Source organism: Salmo salar, chromosome ssa06 (assembly GCF_905237065.1).
Source record: "Salmo salar chromosome ssa06, Ssal_v3.1, whole genome shotgun sequence".
In the NCBI taxonomy this organism is placed as follows: domain Eukaryota; kingdom Metazoa; phylum Chordata; class Actinopteri; order Salmoniformes; family Salmonidae; genus Salmo; species Salmo salar.
Window position 1 is genome coordinate 77,509,599 of NC_059447.1, and position 12,123 is coordinate 77,521,721.

General features: G+C 38.5%; 1 protein-coding gene across 1 annotated transcript in view; it reads right to left on the reverse strand.

Annotated features, from left to right (window-relative positions):
• The window catches only part of slc25a47a (solute carrier family 25 member 47a), a 29,512-nt gene extending 23,950 nt beyond the window's left edge, over positions 1-5,562 (reverse strand). The window contains exon 1 of the mRNA XM_014205868.2: positions 5,416-5,562. The gene's annotated coding sequence lies outside the window, so the exon portion shown is untranslated. The remainder of the gene's footprint in view (positions 1-5,415) is intronic.
• Between the last annotated feature and the right edge of the window lie 6,561 nt (positions 5,563-12,123).

Consider the following 12,123-nt stretch of genomic DNA (forward strand, 5'->3'; position numbering starts at 1 on the left):
TGTGTATAAATGTGAGATTCATTGTATTTTGTTTTTAAAGATGTGATTGGCAAAATTTCTAAATATTGCAAATTCTAGAGTATTTTTGAGTGTTATTATTTGAGCCGGAATGGTTGCTGTTAACTAGTCTATGTCTCTAATCTGTGTCTCTTGTTCCTCATAACTGTTAACTCTTGTCATTTTAGAGGATTTGTAATGGGGAGTTGATATACAGTACCAGTCAAGTTTGGACACACCTACTCATTCTACATTGTGGAATAATAGTGAAGACATCAAAACTATGAACTAAAACATATGGAATCATGTAGTAAAAAAAGTGTTAAACAAATCAAAATATATTTGAGATTCTTCAAAGTAGCCACCCTTTGCCTTGATGACAGCTTTGCACAATCTTGGCATTCTCTCAACCAGCTTCACCTGGAATGCTTTTCCAACAGTCTTAAAGGAGTTTCCACATGCTGAGCTCTTGTTGGCTGCTTTTCCTTCACTCTGCAGTCCAACTCATCCCAAACCATATCAATTGGGTTGAGGTCAGGTTATTGTGGAGGCCAGATCATCTAATGCAGCACTCCTTCACTCTCCTTCTTAGTCAAATAGCCCTTACGCAGCCTGGAGGTGTGTTGGGTCATTGTCCAGTTGAAACAAATGGTAGTCCCATTAAGGGCAAACCATATGGGGTGGTGTATCGCTGCAGAATGCTGTGGTAGCCATGCTGGTTAAGTGTGGCTTGAATTCTAAATAAATCACTGACAGTGTCACCAGCAAAACACCATCACACCACCTCCATGCTTTATGGTGGGTGCCACACATGCAGAGATCATCCGTTCACCTACTCTGCGTCTCACAAAGACACAGCGGTTGGAACCAAAAATCTCAAATTTGACTCATCAGACTAAAGGACAGATGTCCACAGGTCTAATGTCCATTGCTTGTGTTTCTTTGCCCAAGCAAGTCTCTTCTTCTTATTGGTGTCCTTCAGTAGTTGTTTCTTAGCAGCAATGAGACCATGAAGGCCTTATTCACGCAGTCTCCTCTGAACAGTTGATGTTGAGATATATCTGTTACTTGAACTCTGAAGCATTTATTTGGGCTGCAATTTCTGAGGCTGGTAACTCTAATGAACTTATCCTCTGCAGCAGAGGTAACTCTGCTGCGGTCCTCATGAGAGCCAGTTTCATCATAGAGCTTGATGGTTTTTGCAACTGCATTTGAAGAAACTTTTATAAAGTTCTTGACATTTTCCAGATCGACTGACCTTCATGCCTTTAAAGTAATAATGGACTGTCGTTTCACTTTGCTTATTTGAGCTGTTCTTGCCATAATATGGACTTGGTCTTTTACCAAATAGGGCTATCTTCTGTATACCACCGCTACCTTGTCACAACACAGCTGAATGGCTCAAATGCATTAAGAAGGAAATAAATTCCACAAATGAACGTTTAACCAGACACACCTGTTAATCGAAATGCATTCCAGGTGACTCCCTCATGATGCTGGTTGAGAGAATGCAAAGCTGTCTTCAAGGCAAAGGTTGGCTACAGTTAAGAATCTCTACTATAAGATATATTTTGATTTGTTTAACAACTTTTTTTGGTTACTACATGATTCCATATGTGTTATTTCATAGTTTTGATGTCTTCACTATTATTCTACAATGTAGAAAACAGTAAAAATAAAGAAAAACCCTGGAATGAGTAGGTGTGTCCAAACTTTTGACTGGTACTGTATGTTTTTACTGGTTTGTGAGATACTTAGTCGTATTTGCAGAGATTGGCAGGTCTCTCTGCGATATCTACGATGGGGACATTTTGCATGCTGTTCCTGTATGAGGGTATTAATATAGTAGGCTATACACATCTGTGGACCTACAGTATGGTAGCTTTGACACAGTATTCATGCATTATTAATGATTCTGTTCTCTCTTATTCCTTCCTGTAAAGGGGGGGGGAAGAGAACACACACACACACTGAATTGTCTCTAGTGTGTTGCTCCAGTAAATAACTATCATTGTCATAACTTTCTGAAACAAAGGATTCAGGAAAATCTACGATGACACCACAGTAATGTTCTTTTAAAGCGCTATGACATCATATTGGCATTCTCTAAAACAGCGACAGTGACGTCATAATGACAGTCTCTAACATATCCACGAACATATCCACATGTACTGAATTGTTGAATGTAACAATATGTTACCCCACAAAATGGTCTCTGACTTTTACCAGGAGGAGAATACACATATACTAGAGACCTGTAACAATCAGCTTCTCTTCTATATATTTTGGTTGGTTCGAGGTAGTTTGCTGCTTGGATAAAACAGCCACAACCCTTGAAATACTGATGTCATGCAGTCTGCTGAATTGGTGAATTGTGGTTGTGGGGTAATGAAAGTAATATATTGCTGAGTGACGTTCAGTATGCCAATCAGTTTTTGCCATTGCTAATTGTTCATTTTAATATTTTTTTATATACTGTATCACATTATGTGTTTGTCACCATGTTTTATTGGGCTTTATTGTGATCATTTTAATGTTCTCATACTCCTCCAGTCCTGGACACGAGGCTAAAGTAAAAAACTGGCATATGGAAATAATTTGGACTGGGAAGATGCGAACAAAGTATGTGATCTAAGTTTTGTGTGATGATAATGTGTTAGATCATTTGAAAGGGGGAATGAAAATGTAAATATATAAAACCTATATTTTTCAATCTGTTAGTTGTGATGTCCTCAATGTTTGACTTTGACCAGAATGTTCTTTTTGTCTTATCTTGTGGGTTTTGCTGTTACAAAGATGAGCTTGGAAAAGGAAGATTCAAAAGATGGAGACACTGATATTTTTGTAACAAACTAACGAAGCTGAGCCAGTCAATGTATCTCATGCTTTGGTTCATCAAGGTTGACTTGTAGAACATTTGAAAATCAATAAACAGCTGACTCAGATTAAGATATTTCTCCATGTCATTATTCCTGTGACTTGAAAACAATAGTTTTATTGTCATACTGCATTTTATAATGTTACATAGTAAAATACACATCCCAGCAAAATAGATGTCTGCTGCATTGATATGAATGTGTTATTCACTCACTTCGTCAGTAGGAGTTAGTGTAATTCTACATTTTCAGAAAATTACCTGCTAAATATAGTTTGTCTGCTTACTTTTCTTACTCAAGTTATTGTAAGACAAAAAGTAAGTATCGCAGAGACAGTTGCCACCATGAAGTAGATATTTTTAACACATACTCACAGGCAGTATCCCACTGCTGGACAGCATGTGGGCTTTGACCTGCTTAGTTTCCAACCTGGGCTAGTGCACCCCTCTATAGCCGACCTGGTGGTACCAGACTCCCCCAGGAGCACCATATCGATCGTAGTGAGGACACCTGTTCAACATAGCGCGGTACAGCCCAGAGCTCCTCAGCTCACTCGATCCACCAACCTCAGCCTCCCAGTGACTTGGATTACAGGCAGTATTTTGGATGAAACGGATGTTAGCTAGAATGTGTGACCACCATTTGCCTCATGCAGCACTCACAATAAAATCAAACAGGTTTTTAAAAACACCAACAAATAGTCATAACAAATGTGTTGTGTGTGTGTGGGTATTTGCAAACCTTAAGGTAAAAACAAACAAAAATGGCCAATCTCACTCACTGCTCTCCTCAAGACCACAGCCCCGGGAAACATTTCAGAGAGAGACAATGAAACCCCCATTTTTCCGGAAACAAAACGCAAAACATTTTGTTAGCACTCCCTATACTACACTGATACAGCGAGCCAAAAGTTTTAACCACAAACAAAACCTGACAATAAGTCCCCTGTAGTCCCTCAAATCATTAATCATTTGTTTTAATCTGGCCCATCGTTTATGTGCGCTTCATTTAGCATGTGCTATCCCTAGACACAGCAACATGTATCTCACCACCGAGTCTAACAATTAACTCCCATATTATATTATATGACTGGTCTCTCTTTTCCATAACCATATATAATTATCCTGGTATCGTTACTAAATGTAATTTTTTAAAATGATGTCGCAAATGTAGTCAATTTCTCAGCTTAAGGAATCAGTGATATTTGATCCCAGGCATCTATTAAAAAGTCTCCCTTAACATACATACTGTAGGGGACTTCCGTCAATCCCGGAAGGAAGAATCCTACTCAAAACACATCAGATAATACAGTGTTTCATTAAGTGGAATCGACACCTAAAATAAACAAAAAACTTACAGCCCGATATAGCCCAGCAAGCACGACTAACACTTCTATTCTTACCAGTAGGAAAAAAATATTACCCATTCTCAAACGTTCTGCGCTTACCTCTATCGTAAGGTTAAAAATAAACTTGACAATTATCTCTTCTCTTTCGGCTTCCTACTTATGAAATGTCCAAGACTTTAAAAGTGACATGTAATGCGACAAATGTATAAAAAACATCTGTCAATCCATAAGAAAAAAAGGAATAAAATAAATTTCTGTCGGCACAATACTACAGCCATTTACTACCCACAACTTCAGTTCATTGCAGTTGTATCCTGCAATAAGTAATACCCATGTTTAGATATCAATTATGATCATGGTCACAGCTCTATCGCACTATTATTAGAATTCATTAGATGTAGGTACTGTCCCTTATTTGATTCAGTTATTTAAATACGACTCTATTCTCAATATGTTAATCCAGCAGACCATGTAGGCAACAGACAACATATTACATCGAAATCGCCTCGCTATACGTGTCTCCGCAGAGATTCTCACATGTGCAAAAGGAATAGATTAGCACCCGAGTTAAATCGACATTCATTGATTTAAAGCCAAATCTTGCTCCTTGTAATAAAAACGTATTATCTTTTCTCAAGATACATCTTTCAATTATTTTACTACATCACATTAGCTCTGCAATGATACTTAGTTTGATGGAAACCCTAGGCTTTGTATGACGTTATGAATTACATCAAGTTTCCATCTTAATTCGCTCTAACTTTATGGAAAAATATGTATTCAATAAATCTAGCAACTTCTCTCATATTGGGAAGGGGAAAAAACGAATGTTCAGGCCTTAAGGGCAGTTTCATTTCAAATGTAGTATCCGGATGGAGAAAATCCAATAAGCGTTTTATAATTTCATCGTTAGGGTAAGTTAACCAAAAGTGGACACACTCCAATCAGTTTCTGAGACAACTGCCCAGACTATGTAGACAGTTTAATAGTGCTTAAACCTCATCTTTATCAAATTAAAGGGACCAACTCAAAACAGACGTATATCTACGTATGGGTTGTTTAAATTGCATCTCATTATATTCCCAGTATTACTTTATCAAATCTCCAGTAATCAATTATACACACATACAACTCATCATATTTTCATATCTTCACAGAATCCATATAAAACGTAAGAAATTCTTAGGTACTCACATCTACCATTCCATTTGTGTTTTCAAGGACTCTCCACAGCTACGAAGCAGCTCTCCAAACATACACCCAGCGGAACCAATTTTTTAAACTTTTGTTTACCGTCATGGGATCCTCAACGCTTCTCTAACCTCCCAGAAACCACAGCAAAGTCTAGGCTCCCACAAACTATAGACTCGCTGCTAACGTCCCGCTCTCAATTTTATTTATTTATTTAACCTTTATTTATCTAGGCAAGTCAGTTTGAAGAACAAATTCTTATTTACAATGATGGCCTAGGAACAGTACCACCCTCAATACTACCCCGAGATATTCTATGATGGGCAGTGATGGACAGAACCCCAAAATAACATTATAACATTATATTTATTAACCAAATTTCAATCAGCTTATTATGCATTTATGCATTATGCAATTTCTACATATTATTTACACACTCACACAACTCTCATATCACATTAACAGAAAACAGAAACAAAAAACACACAGGCGAATGAGACAGATGAGGAAAACCAGTTAGCGCTGTTTTTTTTTTCAAACCCTGTCTAAATGAACAAGGAAACCCATCAAAATATTTCCTGATTAGTGGTCCCAAAACCGGGTGTTGTATCCACACTGGGATATCGCCTGTTGTGATTACTATGGTGTAGATTATTTTACATCTATCCAAATATGCAAAACTACCTACAAAGTACCCATGTCTCCTATCTAACTTTGCAGCACGGTCCAAAAAGTCCTATCTTACCTCGTATTCTCTAAGTACCAGGAATATCAAAAACACGCACAATTACACCTAACAATAGTAACCAAGGGCATACCTGTTTTCCTCATTTAACAAAACATTTTACAATTACATACACATTAAAATTTGAACTTCACCAAAGTCAGATTCCTTGCAAGGCGTCACCTGCTTCTCGTTCTTTGTTCAATACGTTAACCTCACCAGTCCTACTGTGATCAAGCCAGTGCCACGGATCTGGACGTTTGGTAGCCTGCAACTGGCTAATTAACAATCATGTCCAAGGATATCTCACTGAAGAACACTCTCATCAACTCAACTCAGTCCTGCTACAGTGCCTTGCAAAAGTATTCATCCCCCTTGGCGGTTTTCATATTTTGTTGCATTACAACTTGTAATTTAAATAGATTTTTATTTGGATTTCATGTAATGGACATAGACAAAATAGTTCAAATTGCTGAAGTGAAATGAAAAAAATTGACTTGTTTCAACAACAAAAAAAGTAAAAACAGGAAAGTGGTGCGTGCATGTGTCACGCCCTGATCTGTTTCACCTGTCTTTGTGATTGTCTCCACCCCCTCCAGGTGTCGCTTATTTTCGGAGACTTGGAGGGGAGTTGCAGTGAGATTAGTAGAAGAACAGCATTAGTAAAGATGAGGTCAAGCGTATTGCCTGCCTTGTGAGTAGGGGGGGGGAGGGTGAGGTCAAAAGAGGAGAGGAGTGGAAAGAAGGAGGCAGAGAGAAATGAGTCAAAGGTAGACGTAGGGAGGTTAAAGTCACCCAGAATTGTGAGGGGTGAGCCATCCTCAGGAAAGGAACTTATCAAGGCGTCAAGCTCATTGATGAACTCTCCAAGGGAACCTGGAGGGCGATAAATGATAAGGATGTTAAGCTTGAATGGGCTAGTGACTGTGACAGCATGGAATTCAAAGGAGGAGATAGATGGGTCAGGGGAGAAAGAGAGAATGTCCACTTGGGAGAGATGAGGATTCCAGTGGCACCACCCCGCTGACCAGATGCTTTCGGGGTATGCGAGAACACGTGGTCAGACGAGGAGAGAGCAGTAGGAGTAGCAGTGTTTTCTGTGGTAACCCTTCATATAGTGCAATTCATTCTCAGAAGGGAAAAGGAACATATTAATTCAAACATCAGTACATACTTTGTTGAGCTTTGTTGAGACTGTCCATATTGCCACAGGGTCACCATGACGGTAGGCCCTTAACTCTACCTTGGGAGCACCATTTACAGAACCTCCGCTGTAAGCATGGCCTATGGACATGCTCCACCATTAACTTCTTTCGGATCATCCTGTGAAATTGCAGAGCGCGAAATTCAAAAAACAAAAGTAGTAATATTAAACATTCATAAAAATACAATTTTTATACACCATTCTTTAGCTTAGAATCTTGGTAATCGAACCGCTTTGTCTTATTTACAATAGGCTTCACGGTGAAAGCATAGCATTTGATCGTCTGAGGACAGCACCTCACCCACTTCCTGCATTAACATGAAATCGTAACCTGCACAGGTGTCACAAAACTCAAAAATAGCGATAAAATAAATCACTTACCTTTGAAGATCTTCATCTTTTTGCAATTCAAAGGGTCCCAGTTACACAATGAATGGTTGTTTTGTTCGATAAATCCTTCTTTATATCCCAAAAATGTCAGTTTATTTGGCGCGTTTGATTCAGAAATACATCTGTTTCAACTAACCCAACATGCCTACAAAGGAATCTAAAAAGTTACCTGTAAACTTCGTCCAAACAATTCAAACAACGTTTCTAATCCAACCTCAGGTACCCTAATATGTAAATAATCGATCAAATTTAATACGGAATAAACTGTGTTCAATACCGGAGAAAAAGAACGAGGAGCGCGCACTCATTCACACGCGCCAAAAGACTAGAGTCCTTCTGAGGCATACTTCAAAAGAATACGAATACTTCTTCATTTTTCAAAAAACAAGCATGAAACAATTTCTAAAGACTGTTGACATCTAGTGGAAGCCATAGGAACTGCGATCTGGGTCCTAATTATTAGACTTTCCAATAAAAAAGCATTGAAAAGTCCAATGACCTCAACAACAACAAAAAATAATGGATGGATTGTCCTCGGGGTTTCGACCTGAGCTGAAAAAAAACACTGAAAGAATGACCAGTTATATAGCTATATCTTTGGTTTCAGTTACATTCACCACTCTAACAATTGACATTTCCTCCATCAGCAAGGTGGGATATGAGCCTTTAGAGGAAGTGTTTTGATAAATAGGAGTACATCTTAAGTTTGTAAACACATAAACATTCTCAAATCTATATATGCTTTAACCTTTTAGCTAGAAACACAGTTAAATGTGCTGCTTCAAAAAGCTGGTATGTGCAATATGCCCTGCTATTACAAGAACATGATTTCATGTCCTGTTCAGCACTCAATAGGTTTAGGTTGATTTGAACATATTGGTACATATGCAGAAACACACATAAAATGTGATGTCATACACGAACAGGTAAGAAATATGTAATCTACCGGGTAGCTGAACATTGTAGCATTTTTGGTCTTGGTCAATGATGATCCCCTAAAAGTGGGGGGGGGGGTTGTACTAAGCTAACATATGGAATTGTTTTAAGATGGTCATACCATGGATCATTTTGATATTTGATTTTGAATTTTATGACCCCTGCAGGTATCAAAAAATATATCTAAAATGATTTAATACAAAATGTTATTTGGCATCCCCATTGATTAGCATATTCATACATAGAAAAACAGGTAATCAAAAAATACATCAAAATTAAGTTCGTTTTGAAGTGTCTATCCTATATCTGAGAAATATACAAAATATCAGGAAATTATATAAATATATACATTATCGGGGCGGCAGCGTAGCCTTGTGGTTAGAGCGTTGGACTAGTAACCGAAGGTTGCAAAATCAAATCCCCGAGCTGACAATGTACAAATCTGTCGTTCTGCCCCTGAACAAGGCATTTAACCCACTGTTCCTAGGCCGTCATTGAAAATAAGAATTTGTTCTTAACTGACTTGCCTAGTTAAATAAAGGTAAAATAAAAGTTTTTGGTCACTTAGAAATGTCCTTGTTTTCCATGAAAACATACATGAAATCAGTTGCAAAATGAATAGGAAATATAGTCAGGATGATGACAAGGTTATAAATAATGATTTTTAATTGAAATAATAATTGTGTCCTTCAAACTTTGCTTTTGTCAAAGAATCCTCCATTTGCAGCAATTACAGCTTTGCAGACCTTTGGCATTCTAGCTGTCAATTTGTTGAGGTAATCTGAAGAGATTTCACCCCATGCTTCCTGAAGCATCTCCCACGAGTTGGATTGGCTTGATGGGCACTTCTTACGTACCATACGGTCAAGCTGCTCCCACAACACCTCAATAGGGTTGAGAACCGGTGGCTGTGCTGGCCACTCCATCATAGACAGAATACCAGCTGACTGCTTCTTCCCTAAATAGTTCTTTCATATTTTGGAGCTGTGCTTTGGGTCATTGTCCTGTTGTTTCTATTCTGGTTAGAGCCAGTTTGCGCTGTTCTATGAAGGGAGTAGTACACAGCGTTGTACGAAATCTTCAGTTTCTTGGCAATTTCTCTCATGGAATATCCTTCATCTCTCGGAACCAGAAGATACTAACGAATTTCAGAAGAAAGTGCTTTGTTTCTGTCCATTTTGAGCCTGTAATCAAACCCACAAATGCTGATGCTCCTGATACTCAACTAGTCTAAAGAAGACCAGTTTTATTGCTTCTTTAATGAGGAAAACAGTTTTCATCTGTGCTAACATAATTGCAAAAGGGTTTTCTAATGATCAATTAGCCTTTTAAAATGAAAACTTGGATTAGCTAACACAACATGCCATTGGAACACAGGTGTGATGGTTGCTGATAATGGGTCTCTGTACGCCTATGTAGATATTCCATTAAAAATCATCCGTTTCCAGCTACAATAGTCATTTACAACATTAACAATGGACGAAGAATGTGCTCTTCTTTCAAAAACAAGGACATTTCTAAGAGACCCCAAACTTTTCAACGGTAGTGTATAGATATATATGGATATGTGTATGTATGTATGTATGCATATTTTTTATAATTTTTTTATTTCACCTTTATTTAACCGGGTAGGCCAGTTAAGAAGAAGTTCTCATTTACAACTGCGACCTGGCCAAGATAAAGCAAAGCAGTGTGACACAAACAACAACACAGAGTTACACATGGAATAAACAAATGTGCAGTCAATGACACAATTGAAAAAAAGTATATATATGGTGTGTGCAAATGGCGTGATGAGGTAAGGCAATAAATAGGCCATAGTGGCGAATGAATTACAATTCAGCAAATTAACACTGGAGTGATAGATGTGCAGATGATGATGTGCAAGTAGAAATACTGGTGTGCAAAAAAAGTAAATAGGTAGATTGGATGGGCTATTTACAGATGGGCTGGGTACAGCTGCAGCGATTGGTTAGCTGCTCAGATAGCTGATGTTTAAAGTTAGTGAGGGAAATATAAGTCTCCAGCTTCAGCAATTTTTGCAATTTGTTCCAGTCAATGGCAGCAGAGAACTGGAAGGAGAGGCGGTCAAAGGAGGTGTTGGCTTTGGGGATGACCTGTGAGATAAACCTGCTGGAGCGCATGCTACGGGTGGGTGTTGTTATCGTCACCAGTGAGCTGAGATAAGCCGGAACTTTACCTAGCAAAGACTTATACATGACCTGGAGCCAGTGGGTCTGGCGACGAATATGTAGCAAGGGCCAGCCGACGAGAACATACAGGTCGCGGTGGTGGGTGGTATATGGAGCTTTGGTGACAAAACAGATGGCACTGTGATAGACTGCTTCCAGTTTGCTGAGTAGAGTGTTGGAGGCTATTTTGTAAATGACATCGCCGAAGTCGAGGATCGTTAGGATAGTCAGTTTTACAAGGGTATGTTTGGCGGCGTGAGTGAAGGATGCTTTGTTGCGAAATAGGAAGCCGATTCTAGATTACATTTTGGATTGGAGATGTTTAATATGAGTCTGGAAGGAGAGTTACAGTCTAGCCAGACACCTAGGTATTTGTAGTTGTCCACATATTCTAAGTCAGAACCGTCCACAGTAGTGATGCTAGTCGGGCGGGCAGGTGCGGGCAGCGATCGGTTGAAAAGCATGCATTTAGTTTTACTAGCATTTAATAATTATCCTCTTAGGGCTAGGGGGCAGTGTTCGGAGGTTTGGATGACTGACGTTCCCAAAGGAAACTGCCTGTTACTCAGGCCCAGAAGCTAGGATATGCATATAATTGGTAGCTTTGGATAGAAAACACTCTGAACTGTTAAAATAATGTCTGTGGCTATAACATAACTGATATGGCAGGCGAAAACCTGCGGAAAATCCATCCATAAATAGTTTTTTTGAGGTCACAGGACATTTCAACGCTAGTCTATGGGATATACAAAAAAAGGACTCAGATTGCAGTTCCTATGGCTTCCGCTAGATGTCAACGGTCTTTAGAAAGGGTTTCAGGCTTGTTTTTTGAAAAATGAACGAGTAGTTGTAGTTTTTCCAAGGTGTCTCTCATTAGAAAAGTAGTTTTGTTGCGCCTGTGAATGAAGTGTGCACTCTTTTTATTTATCTTCCCTATTGAACATATAATTCTCTGTTTTAAATTGTATTGTTTATTTAGATATTAGAGTACCTGAGGATTAATTAGAAACATCGTTTGACTTGTTTGGACAAACTTTACCGGTAACTTTTTGGATTTGTTTGTATGCATGTTGAACAATTGGCTTAGTGAAATCAAAGGCGCCAACTAAACTGACTTTTTTGGATATAAAAAAGGACTGTATCGAACAAAACATCAATTCAAGTAGCTGGGAGCCTTGGGATTGCAAACAGAGGAAGATCTTCAAAAGTAAGTGATTTATTTAATCGCTATTTGTTATTTTTGTGACGCCTGTGCTGTTTTGAAA